Consider the following 14,602-nt stretch of genomic DNA (forward strand, 5'->3'; position numbering starts at 1 on the left):
TTCTATATTGACTGTATATTTCTATATTTAATTTTATACTTCTATAATACTTCCATTATTCCAAATAAAAACCCCGTCTCTAACCAAATAAATAAAAAAACCCTTCTTTTAAAGGATACTGAAATATTTTTTATTTATACTTTGTATAATTATACATTCATATTTTAATTTATCGTTTCTTTGGATGTATTACATTAATAATGATATATTATATATATAAAATTTTAAAATAGATTTAAATTATTATTTAAATTATGTATAATATCTACTGCTACAACTAATTTTTTCTGATATTTTAAATTTTTATATTTATCTGTATGTATTTATTATATATTTCTAAGCTTAGATTTCTACCTTTATATTATTTGCATTTATAATTTTTACAATCAAAACACTGCCTATTGACCAATAAAGAAAACCCGCTTTATTTAAGTATTTTAAAAATATTTTCATGTTTATAATTTTCATATTTATATTTATAATTTGTTCAATATTACATGAGAACACACCTGCTCCTGCACCGCAGTGGGGCCCCCTCTCCTGGGGACCTTGGGGTGCCCCAACGGCATCAGAGCCCCGAGTCTTCACCCCCTTCTCCTCTATTTAGAAACTACACTGGAACTTTTTTCTGGAAATAAAGACATTACCTAAATCCTCTCCCCGTGTCCTAGACAGATGGATATTCAGTTATTAGTTGGCTGGGCAGCAGTTTCTTAAATAGAATGATAAACAAGATGTGAACATTTCAGCTACAAGCAAATAGGCAAATCTGAACAAGGTACTGGTGGGCGACCACTGAAGTTATTTTGAAGGAATTTTTTAAACAATAAAATATTGATACCACAAAAATAAAGCAAAAAGCTAACTACTGGCTAAGAAAAAATTAACTTTTGACAGCAACAACATTCCAACCACACAGGCTTTTTCCCGATGTCATACCTTATAACTACCTCTCTTGGGAATTCTCATCATGTATCCCAAAAGGAATAAATACCTCAGAGCGTCCTAAAGCAAAAAGTAGCACACATGAGCTCCTCACACTCCCGGGAGGCCTGCACAGCGTGCACTGAGTCTGCAACAAATTCTGCTCAGTGAGAGTCTGCAAACAAAGGTTCAATTGATGAATTGAACTGATTGTAAAGGGAGGTTTTCTAAGCACAGAAGCACAACAAAGAACAAGCAAAAACAATTCTTAAAAAAAACCTGCAAGTTTTATTTAGCATATATGCGACTGATTTCCACCCTGTGGCTTCTCACTTTGATTCGCGTCTGTAGGTTCAGGAAGATGACAATGCACACTCTGCCTTCCCTGAGCCCCCCACAGCAGCTGAGCGCTGCTCCGTGCGCTCAGATCGTCAGGAACTGGATTGCCCGCATGGACTGGAACTGCTCTGCTGCAGATTCAGGAGAGAGAGGCTGGCTGAGGCGTCGTCCCAATTCCAGTTCTGTGTGACGAGAAGCGGTTTGTTCCCAACGGGTGCAACAATCCCCAGCTCGCTTCCATGGTGAGTACCGATGGCACACAAATGGCAGCCTGAGGAAATCGTGTTCTGGGCTCTAAGTGGTCGGGACAGGGTCTGATTTTTTGTTTTGCATCTGTATGATGATTAGTACGACAGGGCCCTGATCGATGACATGGCAGCACAGAATTAAAAACACCTCAATAGGATTACATCGACTTCTAGGAAAAGACAAAAGCCTAGGACCCTTCTGAAATCTATTTTTAATGCGAAGCACACGGATTGTCACTATGCTGTGCCTTCCAGCTTTTCAAAGCAGCTTACCTCTGAAGACCAGAAAACATTTATTTCTACAGAAACAATGGGCAACCCCCAGGCTAATCTCAGCACTACTGTTTAATAGGGGATCTGCCAGCGTGCCAGTCCAGCTTCAAGTGTGCTTTATTTCAGTCTAACATCCCCTCAAAATTCTTCTCACATCTCCCAACCCTGACATCTTATTTTTCCCTAAAGCTTCTCATCATTAGCAATTTCCAAGTAACATGGTATTTTTACAACATTCAAAAATGTCATGCTGGACTGTGCTAGAGAGTAATTTGCAAATATAAGCTTAGCAAAGTTTGAATTGACTTGTCCAGAGAAAAAACCTACAAGTGAACACCTACACCTGCCTACAAAGAGCTAACAAGCCCCTGGCAGCTGCCAGCATCAAAGCACAGCGGATGTTTCTAATACAGGGTAAGGATAACAATATCACCTTTTGTTCTCTCCAGCTTGTTTTCCCTGCAGTCATATTTTGCTTCTTATGATTTTTTTAGTCTCTGCATCTTCTTGGACAGCACCGAGCCCGACGACAAGGATACGAGAGTCTTTCCCTGCCGTAGGGAGAGAACCAGGAAAACAGTTAAAATAAGAACAGGGTAGTTTGAAATTCATACTTCCAATGAGAAGCAGCGCCTAACAAACAGAACAAAAGTAAACAAAGCATGATACCTCCCTGGGGACAGAAGACTTACAAACTCTCCAGGATTTACAATTCTAGCGACCAACCCCTTCAGGACGGCAGCCAAGTGTCCCATGAGGTGGTGCTGCACCAAAGAACGATCTGAGAGGTTCCAAAGAGTGAAATGCACAATATTTTGCAAAGCCGTAAAATCTTGCAAAATAACAAAAATACAATAGATGTAAACTACAGGGTAAGAGTACAAGTGTTCACTTTAAGAGCTGGAACCATCCAGGTGAGCACCTGATAACTGGATCCTCACCAGAGTTTGAACCCTTCAGGACACAGAAGGGTTTTCCCCAGAAATTTCACAGACTGAGTTTTGATACAAGTATACTTGCCAGACCCTCAGAAACATCACCCATTCTCCAGGTGTCTGGAGAGAACTGCAAATGGCTCTCACGTAGTTTGAGCTAGCTCTGTAAGGTCTCAGGGTGAATTTCACCAGATGCAACCAAACTGGGCAACTCCCAGTGGGACAGAAGGAACCCAAAGCTTGGGTTCGCAGAGCTGCAGCAAATACTGAGGAAACAAACATAACAGCGTAAAAAATAATAAACCATCCTTTTTTTTTCTCTTGCTTTTGTTTTTTTCTTATTCAGATCAGCATAGCAATTAAAGAGAAGGTGAAAAACTCACCATTACTGAACATTTCATCATCTGTAGGCTGAGCATCCTTAGCACAGAGGACTCCAAAGTTAAAATTCACCGATCCCTGGGAAATAAAACCAAATATTGTATGATAAACAATCAAACAGCAGACGTAAAAATTTGTTTCCTCTAAGGACTTTCGGGTACGTATGTACCTTTGCGTACATCCAACACATTGGAACATACACTTTATACCATCTCCTAATAAGTAAAAATTTACCTTTAAACTTTGATAGTACAGCATAAAATTATGAACTTAAATTGGTGATCTGTTATTATTAAGTTGGTGCCTAAAGTTATTTCTGCTGTCAGGTTCAAAAAAACATTAATTTTTTTTACTGGAATGAGCAATTGATTTCAAAGTCATCACAAGCCCACCAAAACACAAAGCAGTATTCACTGGATGGGTCTGTGAGCTAGAAGTAGTTAGGCTTGTACTTCCCTCTTGCTATTCCAGAACCAATAAATCCTGTCAACAAAACCAGGATCTATAGCCCACTGCTGTGAAAGATTCTACGAGGATGATGGTTTGATTTGTGTTTAGAAGTTTTGATTTGAAATGGCCAGTTCAATGGATAAAGACAGTTTAAGTAGTATTACATTGCTATTATTATTATTTCTATTATTATTTTTACTATTACTACTGCTATTGTTATCATCTGCTACTGGAAGAAACAAACCAGTAGTACCTATACTTAATTACTTTTATTTCCAGGAAATAATAAAGAAAAAGAACCAAACCAAAAAAAGTCACTTCCTACCTTTTATATCAAGGGATGAAAAATTTCTCTTGGGCTCTTCTCCAATTTATCAAGACTCATAGCACTGAAAGGCAAACAAAACAGTGCTTTATAGAAGGGCAAGTGCACATTTCAAGGCTGAACCACCAACTGATTGCAGTGACAGCAGTTACAACATGAATCGTTCCCAGAGCCTCTGTTAAATGGAATGTTCTGTGGAACTGCCGTTTCTTTCCCAAAACACTAACTTCCAACACTTCCTAATAATATTTTGTATTTTAAAACAAAAGAAGTTAGTGAGACTCTGTGCGGAGGTCAGGTTTAAATTTATTTCCTTCTAAAGCACAGAGCTCTGTTCCATCACCCTTCACTTCGGCTCTACACTGAATCGTGGTGAGCATTTGAGGAGTGCTCAATAATCAATTCTATTTCTCTCTTTTTCTAGCTCTCTCTATTCCTAAATCATTCCAGACAAGTCAAATGAAAAATGAAAAAAACAAGTTCAGCATCAAAGTCACACTTTTTCCCGTTGTCTGGTCAAGAACAGGCTCTAAATCCACTTACTGCTGCCTTCAACGATTCAGACTTGCAAAAGCATTCTTACATATTTTACAGGTTTATCATAAAACCCACAGAACGCAAGCTCTGAATTACAGGAAAAGGTACACAGGCAAATATCTAAAGGGATCACTTATTAGTAAATACATACCTTGGTAGAGATCGCACTGAGAACCTTTCTGAGGGACTCTAAGGGACGCATGTTTTCTGAGCACCCTATAAACAAGAAAAGCTAGGATATAGTACAGGACATCCCCACTTTTTCTACATATTCAAATAGTATTTTTAATAAAAACAATTCAGTTAAAAAAGAAGGAAGAAAACCAAGCTAATTTTACTCAGCTGTATTTACTGCCGATTTAGAGAAAAATGCCGGGCAGCGTCGGCCGTTGCGGCACACGTCGCGCCGGCAGCAGGGCCTGCCGGGAGTTGGAGTCTCGGGCTGGTAGCCACTCATGTGCCGCGATAGCCGTTGCGTCACACGCCGCGCCGGCAGCAGGGCCTGCCGGGAGTTGGAGTCTCGGGCTGACAGCCACGGCTCCGTCCCCCGCCACCGGGAGCTGCAGTCCCTCCCGGGCATCAAACGGGTCCTTCGCCCCAGGGCGGGGAAGGACCTGAGGCAGGACCGCTCCTCCCGAATGCCCTCTCTTTTCCCCTCCAACTCTTTTTCTTTTTTTAATGCTGTTTTTCACCCCTTTCCCTTCCCTTCCCTTCCGCTCTCCTGCTTTCTTTCCTTTCCTTTCCTTTTTTTCCCCTTCCCTTTCCCTTTCTTTTTCTTGTATTTGTAATCTTGGTTTTCCATCCTAGCTTTAGAATCAAAAAGCAGCAGTAGTAACTTTCAGGCTACCTGGGAGTAAAAAAAACCCCAAAACTATAATGATTGAAAGAAAACTATTTATTCCCTGGGAGCCTGAAATTTTCTACTGCTGCACATGACACAGAGCTTTTTATTCCTTCTTATATACAGTTGATATTTTATACTCGCTTTATACACCGCCCCCTGCCGTCTGCACCGGCGCTCTGCAGGCAGAGTGCTGCGGCGTCGTTCGGTTCTGTTTAAATAAACTCGGCTAAATTAGGCTTGGTTCGGCTTAGGTCTAAAATCGTTTCGGTTCGGCTTTTCGTCTAAATTCGGCTTTTCCGGCTCTTCGGCTGAACTCGGCCCGGTTGGGCTAAAGTCGGTCATATTCGGCTCTTTGACTAAATGCGGCCAATGTCGGCTACAGTCGGCTATCGGTTACACTCGGCTATCATCGGCTCTTCGTCTCAAGTCGGCTGTGTTCGGCTACACTCGGCTCTTCGTCTCAAGTCGGCTGTGTTCGGCCACACTCGGCTCTTCGGTGAAACTCGGCTATTTTCGGTCACACTCGGCTCTTCGGTGAAACTCGGCTGTTTTCGGCTACACTCGGCTCTTCTCGCCCACACTCGGCTCTTCGGCTCTTCGGAACTATTCGGCCCGGCTCGGCTCCCTCAGGGCGGGAAAGCGGCTGTCAGAGGACCCCGGCACAGCGAGGCGTTTACCCACATGCCTGTCACAAACCCGCCGAAATACGCCCGCCCGCGGCGCCGCTGAGACCACAGCATGTGTCGGGTACACTTGAAACGTCACAGAAAATACCACCGGGGCCGCGCCGGGGTCGGTATTCCATGCAGGCAGTCCAGTGACACCCACCCCAGTCCTCCACTTCCCCGCCCTTTTCGCCGCCCTGTTGAGAAGGTCAACCAAAAGTCCGCGACATCCGCGACGCGCCACTCCCAAGGTGGCGGCCTCTCGGCGCAGGGCTGCAGTACCGCGCTCTGCCCACAAGGCGGCAGCACTGCCGCCCGCCCCAGCCGGGGGCGCAGCGCGCCTCGGGGCTGCGGGCAGGCAAGGTGGCAAAAAAGAACAGGGGCGACCCCCGCCAAAAACTGCTCTGAAATAAATGCCAAAAACCTGCCTCTTACCCCACCAGAATCAAACAAGGCCCCTTGCTTTAAAGCCATGTTTAAATAAATTTTTTATTTCCATTTTTCGTATTTATATTCACATGCATAGCTATAGTGGACATTGATGTAGCATGTAATTTATATAACATTATTCTATTTCTATTATTTATATTTACTTATATTTTGTGCTTTTATAAATATCTTTCCACATTGATTGCATATTTCTATGTCTAAAATTACATTTCTATCATGCTTTCACTATTTAAAATACAAATCCCATCCTAACTAAATAAATACAAAAAAGCTCTATTCTTTTAAACTACATTGAAATATTTTTATATTTATAGCGCTCATGACTATATTCACATTTATATTTGCAGTTTATACTTCAGTATTATATTAATCATTATGTATAACATGTATCCTATTCAAATAAGAGATAAATTATTTTCCTAATTATGTACCATATCTACTGTTACAACTTATTTTTCCTTACATTTTTAATTTTTATATTAACCTTCAGCTATTTATGATCTATTTCTATTCTTAGATTTCTACCTTTATATTATTTGTATTTATAATGTTTATACTAAAACACCTGCTTTTGCCAAATAAAAAAAAAAATCCCCTTTATTTTAAACTACTTAAAAAAACCTAGAGTATATCAATCTGGTATAACATATAACAAATGATAGATATGATAGATGTAAAATTGATATAAATATTGTAGTGTATTATAGGAAATAAATAAAAATCAATATGATCCATAACACAAGTAATACTGTATAAATGTTATATTTATGTTATTTTATATTTCAAATAATTTAACATTTCTTTATATATTTGCATATACTTGACAAACATTTCTATATTTATACTTGGGTTGCGATTTTTTTCTGGGTGTTTTCTGGGTCTTTTCTTGCCCTTCTTCGAATTTTTTTCTGGGTTATTTCTTGTCCATCTTGGGGGTTTTTTCTGGGTTTTTTCTTGCCCATCTTCAGACTTTTTTCTGTTTTTTTTCTTGCCCATCTCAGAGTTTTTTTTGGGGGGTTTTTTCTGGGTTTTTTTCTTGCCCATCTTGGGTGATTTTCTGGGGTTTTTCTACGTTTTTTTCTTGCCCATCTGGGATTATTTCCTGGGGTTTTTTTCTCGTTGCTTTCTTGCCCATCCTGGGCTTTTTCTGGGTTTTTTTCTTGTCCATCATGTGGTTTTTTTCTGGTTTTTTCCTGCTCATCTTCGTCTGGTTTTCTGGGTTTTAAGCCAAAATCGGTACATATCACGTCAGTTCATGCAATACAACCCGGCTGGGGATTTTTTATTCTAAATTTAACAAGGAGTCGCAAAACCTGGAAAGCAAAAGTCACACAGACAAGGTTAAATCCAGTCAGCATGCACTCACACACGCAGAGACGAGCAGACACAGACAGACACAGCCACGTGCTCTCACACACGCTCACACAATCTTTCCACTTAAATGCTCACTGCGGCCCTTACTCGAGATGCTGAAGAACGTGCTGTGACACATCTTCTGGCTGCCGCTCCTTGAGGTAAAATGGCAGATCCTGGGGAAATCAGCAGCCTCGGGGACCTGTGAGACGACAGGAAGGGTCAACGAGTGGCTATCTGACAGCTAGGACTTGTCTCCTCTCTGGACTGATAAATTTTCTACCCAAAATCCAATAGAAGACAGATGTATAGGTACATAGAACATAAGCCACCATAGGCAGATACAATACAAGCCAGGACTTGCAAAAATTCTCTGGAAGATGAATTCTTGCGCCCTATTCCCTTTCAGAAGAAGGAACCTACACAACTACTGCAGTCATCTGAGGAGGTGCATCTGAAAAAAAAGTTAGGACAACAGTCAGACGGTTCAATGATAACTGAAGAGCTCCAGATATCCTGTGTCCATCTACAAATCCCATCTAGAGTCCAACTACACCCCACACTGCACATTACAAATCCCCGGGCCCTCTCCTATTGCACCAGGCTATGCGGCAGGGCAGAGCAGCTCGGGCACAAATGTGTGCTGACAGCCGTGACACAGGATGGACAGGACAGGACAGACAACGGGGACACAACACAGACAGAAAATTCTAGGCAAGGAAAATGGCTGCAAGGACTGAGAGAATGCAAAAGGAGATGACCGAGTTCAAACTGATGGTGAGCTGATGAGGCTCAGAGAACCCCGAAGGAAGAAGATGATAACTGAATGATTTCTTCTAAGAACTGCAAAGATGGATGCCTAGGAATCCTACGGTCAGAATCCTCTACCTAACCTCATATTACGCCAAATCCTAATCCACCAAAATGGATCCAGGTGGGGGCATAGCTGTCCATACAGCCCAGACCAAGACCTGACAAGACATCAGATGCGATGCTTCCAAAGACAGAAGAGAGTCTGACGCCTGTCTGAGCTCCCCAGTCAAAAGTTCTGTGGCCTGGGTGCCAGGACAGGGAATGCAGAGATCACAGATGCTAACAATGATGCCAAGATTAATGACAGGCACCCCTAAGGTAAAAGACATGGGATACACAAACAACACACAATTCACAACAGACAAGTGACACGAGACACACCGGGACTGCTCTGCCCTGCTGCACACCTCAGCACTGTGATCAAAAGTGAGACTTGGCTTCTATGGGGCCTAAGGGGCCACTTCATTAACACCCCCCCACCTCCAAACTGGACTCAAAACCCCCTCCCTGTAATCCCCAAACCAGCACCGTGCTTTCAGCCCCTCTGTGGGTCACGGCCCTCTACTTATCTCTCATACAGCTGGGGATGCTGGTCCCTGTCAGGTGCAAAGAAAGGCCACCTCATCAGATGGGAAGGTCCTGCTGGCACCGGGCTGGTGTCTCTCAGACAGCTAGAGTAAAGAGAACCAAACATCAGTGCCTGATCTTGGCACCGCATCGGCCAAAACCCCACCACTCTGCTACTCACCGCGCTCCTAAGAAGGCCCGGCACCTCCTAACCCTGACCCTCTGCACCTGAAAGAAAGTTAGAACACATGTCAAACATCACCAGGATAACTCACAAGCTGCAAACACCATATGTCAATCTAGGAACAACATCTAGAGCCCAAGTACAGCCCACATTACAAATTTCAACTCCCCAAGGCTCGTCCTATTGCAGCAGGCCATGCGGCAGGGCAGAACAGCTCCGGCAAAAAATGTGTGCACACACCCGTGACACAGAAAGTGACAAACAGGGGGGACATGAAACACGACACATCATGCTTGTGGTGAGGGCCTCGAGGGGAAAAGGCAAAAGGGACCCCAAAGACACACCAGGGAGCACGGCACACCGGACAACACGACACAGACCGGAGCTGTTCTGCATTGCCCGCCTGAAAGCTGCCATCAAAAGTAGAGCCTCTCCCTTTAGCTGTCCTAAGAGGCCTTTGGAGAAGATTGCTTTCCCCTCTGCTCATTTTTGAATCTGTCCCAAAAACTCCCAATCTGCTACTCCACCATCTCCAGACCGTGGCCCCCGACTTATCTTTTGGATGATCGGTGAATGGAATCCACGCTGCACCTGAAACGAGTCTGCCTTGGAGGGCTCTGTGATGGCCTGTGAGCCTCTCGGTCAGCTGCAATCAAGAAAACCAAAACCAAAGTATGAGTCCAGAGTTATGTGGGCCAAATCCCACCAAGTCAGCTACTTGCCCTCTCCTGAGTGTGCCTGGCTCCTTCAGGCTCCAGCTTCATCCTGATTCCAAGGCTGTGGCCTTCATTAGGAGTGGCACCTGGGTTACAGAAAGACAAAGTTAAATGGCATTCCTCTGAGTGCAGTGGATCACCTTGTATGCTGTAAGCCATGGGAATGCCTCTGCTAGGCTTCTGAACAGCTTTGTGTGGGGGGGCCCTCAAATAAACACCCTTTCTCACCCTGCTGCTTGCAAACCCGCTCCCAAGAAATCCTAAACTGGATACCTGATCACCCTCCCTCTCCCAGGCACCATCCTCAACTCACCTGAAGCCTCAATCTCAAACATCATCCTTGACACGGGGCAAATCCCTCTTGTGACACGACGAATCTGCTGAAAAATTGTTGTGCTTGAGAGCTGAGCAATAACAGCCAGTTCTGTCCACTGCTCACCTTGACTGCTGGCATCCAGATTGACATCCTGAAAAGAAAGACAAAGAACAGAGCTGTAACACACTCACCATACACACTTCTGCTGCAGAGACAAATAGGGCCTCACCGGCTCGGGGCAATCCCCTCGCCCGGGATGGGGCCCTCTGGCACACATTTAATCCATCTGAACCTGAAAAAAAAGTTAGGACAAGAGTCACACTGTGGCAGGATAACTGATGAGCTCCAGATGTCCTGTGTCCATCTACAAATCCCATCTAGAGTCCAACTACACCCCACATTACAAACTCCAAGTCTCCAAGACTTCTCCTATCGCACCAGGCTGTGCAGCACGGCAGAGCAGCCCCATCCCAAAAGTGTGCAGACACCCGTGACACAGGACAGGACGTGACAAACAATAGGCACAAGACACAGACAGAAATTTCTTGGCAAGGAAAATGGCTGCAAGGACTGAGAGAATGCAAAAGGAGATGACCGAGCTGAGACCGATGGTGAGCTGATGAGGCTCAGAGAACTCTGAAGGAAGAAGATGATTACTGAATGATTAATTCCAAGAACAGCAAAGACGGATGCCTAGGAATCCTACAGTCAAAATCCTCTACCTAACCTCGTAATATTACAAGTCCTAATCCACCATAATGGATCCAGGTGGGGCACAGCTGTCCATACAGCTCAGAACAAGACCTGAAAAGACGTCTGACTGGATGCTTCCAAAGAGAGAAGAGAGTCTGATGCCTGTCTGAGCTCGCGAGTCAAAAGCTCTGTGGCCCGGGTGCCAGACCAGGGAATGCAGAGATTACAGACGCTAACAATGATGCCAGGGGTACTGACAGGGCCCTCAAAGGCCTAAGGTAGAAGACAGGAGATACACAAACAACACACAATGCACAACAGACAAGTGACACGATGCACACGGGGACTGCTCTGCCCTGCACACCTCAGCACTGTGATCAAAAGTGAGACTTGGCTTTCATGGGGCCTAACGAGCCGTTTAATGAACACCCCCCGCTCCAAACTGGACTCAAAAACCCCTCCCAGGAATTCCCAAACAAGCACCATGCCTTCATCCCCACTGTGGGTCGCAGCCCTCTACTTATCTCTCAGACATCTGGGGATGCCAGTCTGTGTCAGGTGCAAAGAAAGGCCACCTCGTCAGCTGGGAAGGTCCTGCTGGCACCGGGCTGGTGTCTCTCAGACAGCTAGATTAAAGAGAACCAAACATCAGGGCCTGATCTTGGCACCGCATTGGCCAAAACCCCACCGCTCTGCTACTCACCGCGCTCCTAAGAAGGCCCGGCACCTCCTAACCCTGACCCTCTGCCACACGTGGAATGCATCTGCACCTGAAAGAAAGTTAGAACATATGTCAAACACCACCAGGGTTACTCACAAGCTGCAAACACCTTATGTCAATCTAGGAACAACATCTAGAGCCCAAGTACAGCCCACATTACAAATTCCCCCTCCCTATGGTTCGTCCTACTGCAGGAGGCCATGCGGCAGGGCAGAACAGCTCCGGCAAAAAATGTGTGCACACACCCGTGACACAGAAAGTGACAAACAGGGGGGACATGAAACACGACACATCATGCTTGTGGTGAGGGCCTCGAGGGGAAAAGGCAAAAGGGACCCCAAAGACACGCTAGGGAACACAGCACACCGGACAACAGGATACAGACCGGAGCTGTTCTGCACTGCCCGCCTGAAAGCTGCCATCAAAAGTAGAGCCTCTCCCTTTAGCTGTCCTAAAAGGCCTTTGGAGAAGATTGCTTTCCTCTCTGCTCATTTTTGAATCTGTCCCAAAAACTCCCAACCTGCTACTCCACCATCTCCAGACCGTGGCCCCCGACTTATCTTTTGGATGATCGGTGAATGGAATCCACATTGCACCTGAAATGAGTCTGCCTTGGAGGGCTCTGTGATGGCCTGTGAGCCTCTCGGTCAGCTGCAATCAAGAAAACCAAAATCAAAGAGTGAGTCCAGAGTTATGTGGGCCAAATCCCTGCAAGTCAGCTACTTGCCCTCTCCTGAGTGTGCCTGGCTCCTTCAGGCTCCAGCTTCATCCTGATTCCAAGGCTGTGGCCTTTATTAGCAGTGGCACCTGGGTTACAGAAAGACAAAGTTAAATGGCATTCCTCTGAGTGCAGTGGATCACCTTGTATGCTGTAAGCCATGGGAATGCCTCTGCTAGGCTTCTGAGACACCTTGGGAGGGGCTCTCAAATAAACAAATAAAGACCCTTTCTCACCCTGCTGCCTGCAAACCCCCTCTCAAGAACTCCTAACTGGATGCCTGCTCACCCTCCCTCTCCCAGTAACCATCCTCAACTCACCTGAAGCCTCAATCTCAAACATCATCCTTGACACTGGGCAGATCCCTCTTGTGACACGATGAATCTGCTGCGAAATTGTTGTGCTTGAGAGCTGAGCAATAACAACCAATTCTCTCCACTGCTCACGTTGACTGCTGGCATCCAGATTTACTTCCTAAAAGAAAGACAAAGAACAGCAGTGTAACAGAGTCAGTTGAGAGGTGTAACAGAGTCTGCTGCAGAGGCAAATGGGGCCTCACCTACTCAGGAGAATCCCCACACCTGGCATGGGGCCCTCTGGCACACATTTAATCCATCTGAACCTGAAAAAAAAGTTAGGACAAGAGTCACACTGTGGCAGGATAACTGATGAGCTCCAGATATGATGTGCCCATCTACAAATCCCATCTAGAGTCCAACTACACCCCACATTACAAACTCCAAGTCCCTGGGACTTCTCCTATCGCACCAGGCTGTGCAGCACGGCAGAGCAGCTCGGGCACAAATGTGTGCTGAGAGCCATGACACAGGATAGGACAGACAACGGGGACACAACAGGAACAGAAATCTCTTGGCAAGGAAAACGGCTGCAAGGACTGAGAGAATGCAAAAGGAGATGAGTGAGCCGAGACCGATGGTGAGCTGATGAGGCTCAGAGAACCCTGGAGGAAGAAGATGATTACTGAATGATTTATTCCAAGAACAGCAAAGACTGAGGCCTAGGAATCCTACAGTCAAAATCCTCTACCTAACCTCGTAATATTACAAGTCCTAATCCACCATAATGGATCCAGGTGGGGCACAGCTGTCCATACAGCTCAGAACAAGACCTGAAAAGACGTCTGACTGGATGCTTCCAAAGAGAGAAGAGAGTCTGATGCTTGTCTGAGCTCCCTAGTCAAAAGTTCTGTGGCCTGGGTGCCAGGCCAAGGAGTGCAGAGATCACAGAGGCTAACAATGATGCCAGGGTTTCTCACAGGCCCCCCTAAGTGAAAGATATGGCATACGCAAACAACACATAATGCACAATAGACAAGTGACACGATGCACACCGGGACTGCTCTGCCCTGCTGCACACCTCAGCACTGCAATCAAAAGTGAGACTTGGCTTTTATGGGGCCTAAGGGGCCACTTCATGAACACACCACACCCCCCCCCCCCCCCCCAAAACTGGACTCAAAACCCCCTCCCAGGAATTCCCAAACCAGCACCCTGCTTTCATCCCCTCTGTGGGTCACAGCCCTCTACTTATCTCTCAGACATCTGGGGATGCTGGTCCCTGTCAGGTGCAAAGAAAGGCCACCTCGTCAGCTGGGAAGGTCCTGCTGGCACTGGGCTGGTGTCTCTGAGACAGCTAGAGTAAAGAGAACCAAACATCAGTCCCTGATCTTGGCACCGCATCGGCCAAAACCCCACCACTCAGCTACTCACCGCACTCCTAAGAAGGCCCGACACCTCCTAACTCTGACCCCCTGCCACACATGGAATGCGTCTGCACCTGAAAGAAAGTTACAACATATGCCAAACACCACCAGGATAACTCACAAGCTGCAAACACCTTATGTCAATCTAGGAATAGCATCTAGAGCCCAAGTACAGCCAGCATTACAAATTCCAACGCCCCACGGTTTCTCCTACTGCAGCAGGCCATGCGGCAGGGCAGAACAGCTCCGGCAAAAAATGTGTGCACACACCCGTGACACAGAACGTGGCAAACAGGGGGGACATGAAACACGACACATCATGCTTGTGGTGAGGGTCTCGAGGGGAGAAGGCAAAAGGGACCCCAAAGACACACTAGGGAACACAGAACACTGGACAACACAACACAGACCGGAGCTGTTCTGCACT

General features: G+C 45.5%; 1 long non-coding RNA gene across 2 annotated transcripts; it reads right to left on the reverse strand.

The window, feature by feature from the left end:
• Window positions 1-1,189: 1,189 nt before the first annotated feature.
• Window positions 1,190-4,762, reverse strand: LOC131559301 (uncharacterized). Of its 2 annotated transcripts, none has more exons than XR_009274862.1 (5): window positions 4,564-4,762; window positions 3,876-3,939; window positions 3,103-3,178; window positions 2,218-2,335; window positions 1,190-1,445 (listed from the first exon to the last, which is right to left on the reverse strand). It is a non-coding gene; the product is annotated as an uncharacterized LOC131559301 (long non-coding RNA). The 2 variants fall into 2 exon arrangements; XR_009274861.1 differs by having other exon boundaries at window positions 1,190-1,623.
• Window positions 4,763-14,602: the final 9,840 nt, after the last annotated feature.

This window comes from Ammospiza caudacuta, chromosome 6, assembly GCF_027887145.1.
Source record: "Ammospiza caudacuta isolate bAmmCau1 chromosome 6, bAmmCau1.pri, whole genome shotgun sequence".
NCBI lineage: Eukaryota > Metazoa > Chordata > Aves > Passeriformes > Passerellidae > Ammospiza > Ammospiza caudacuta.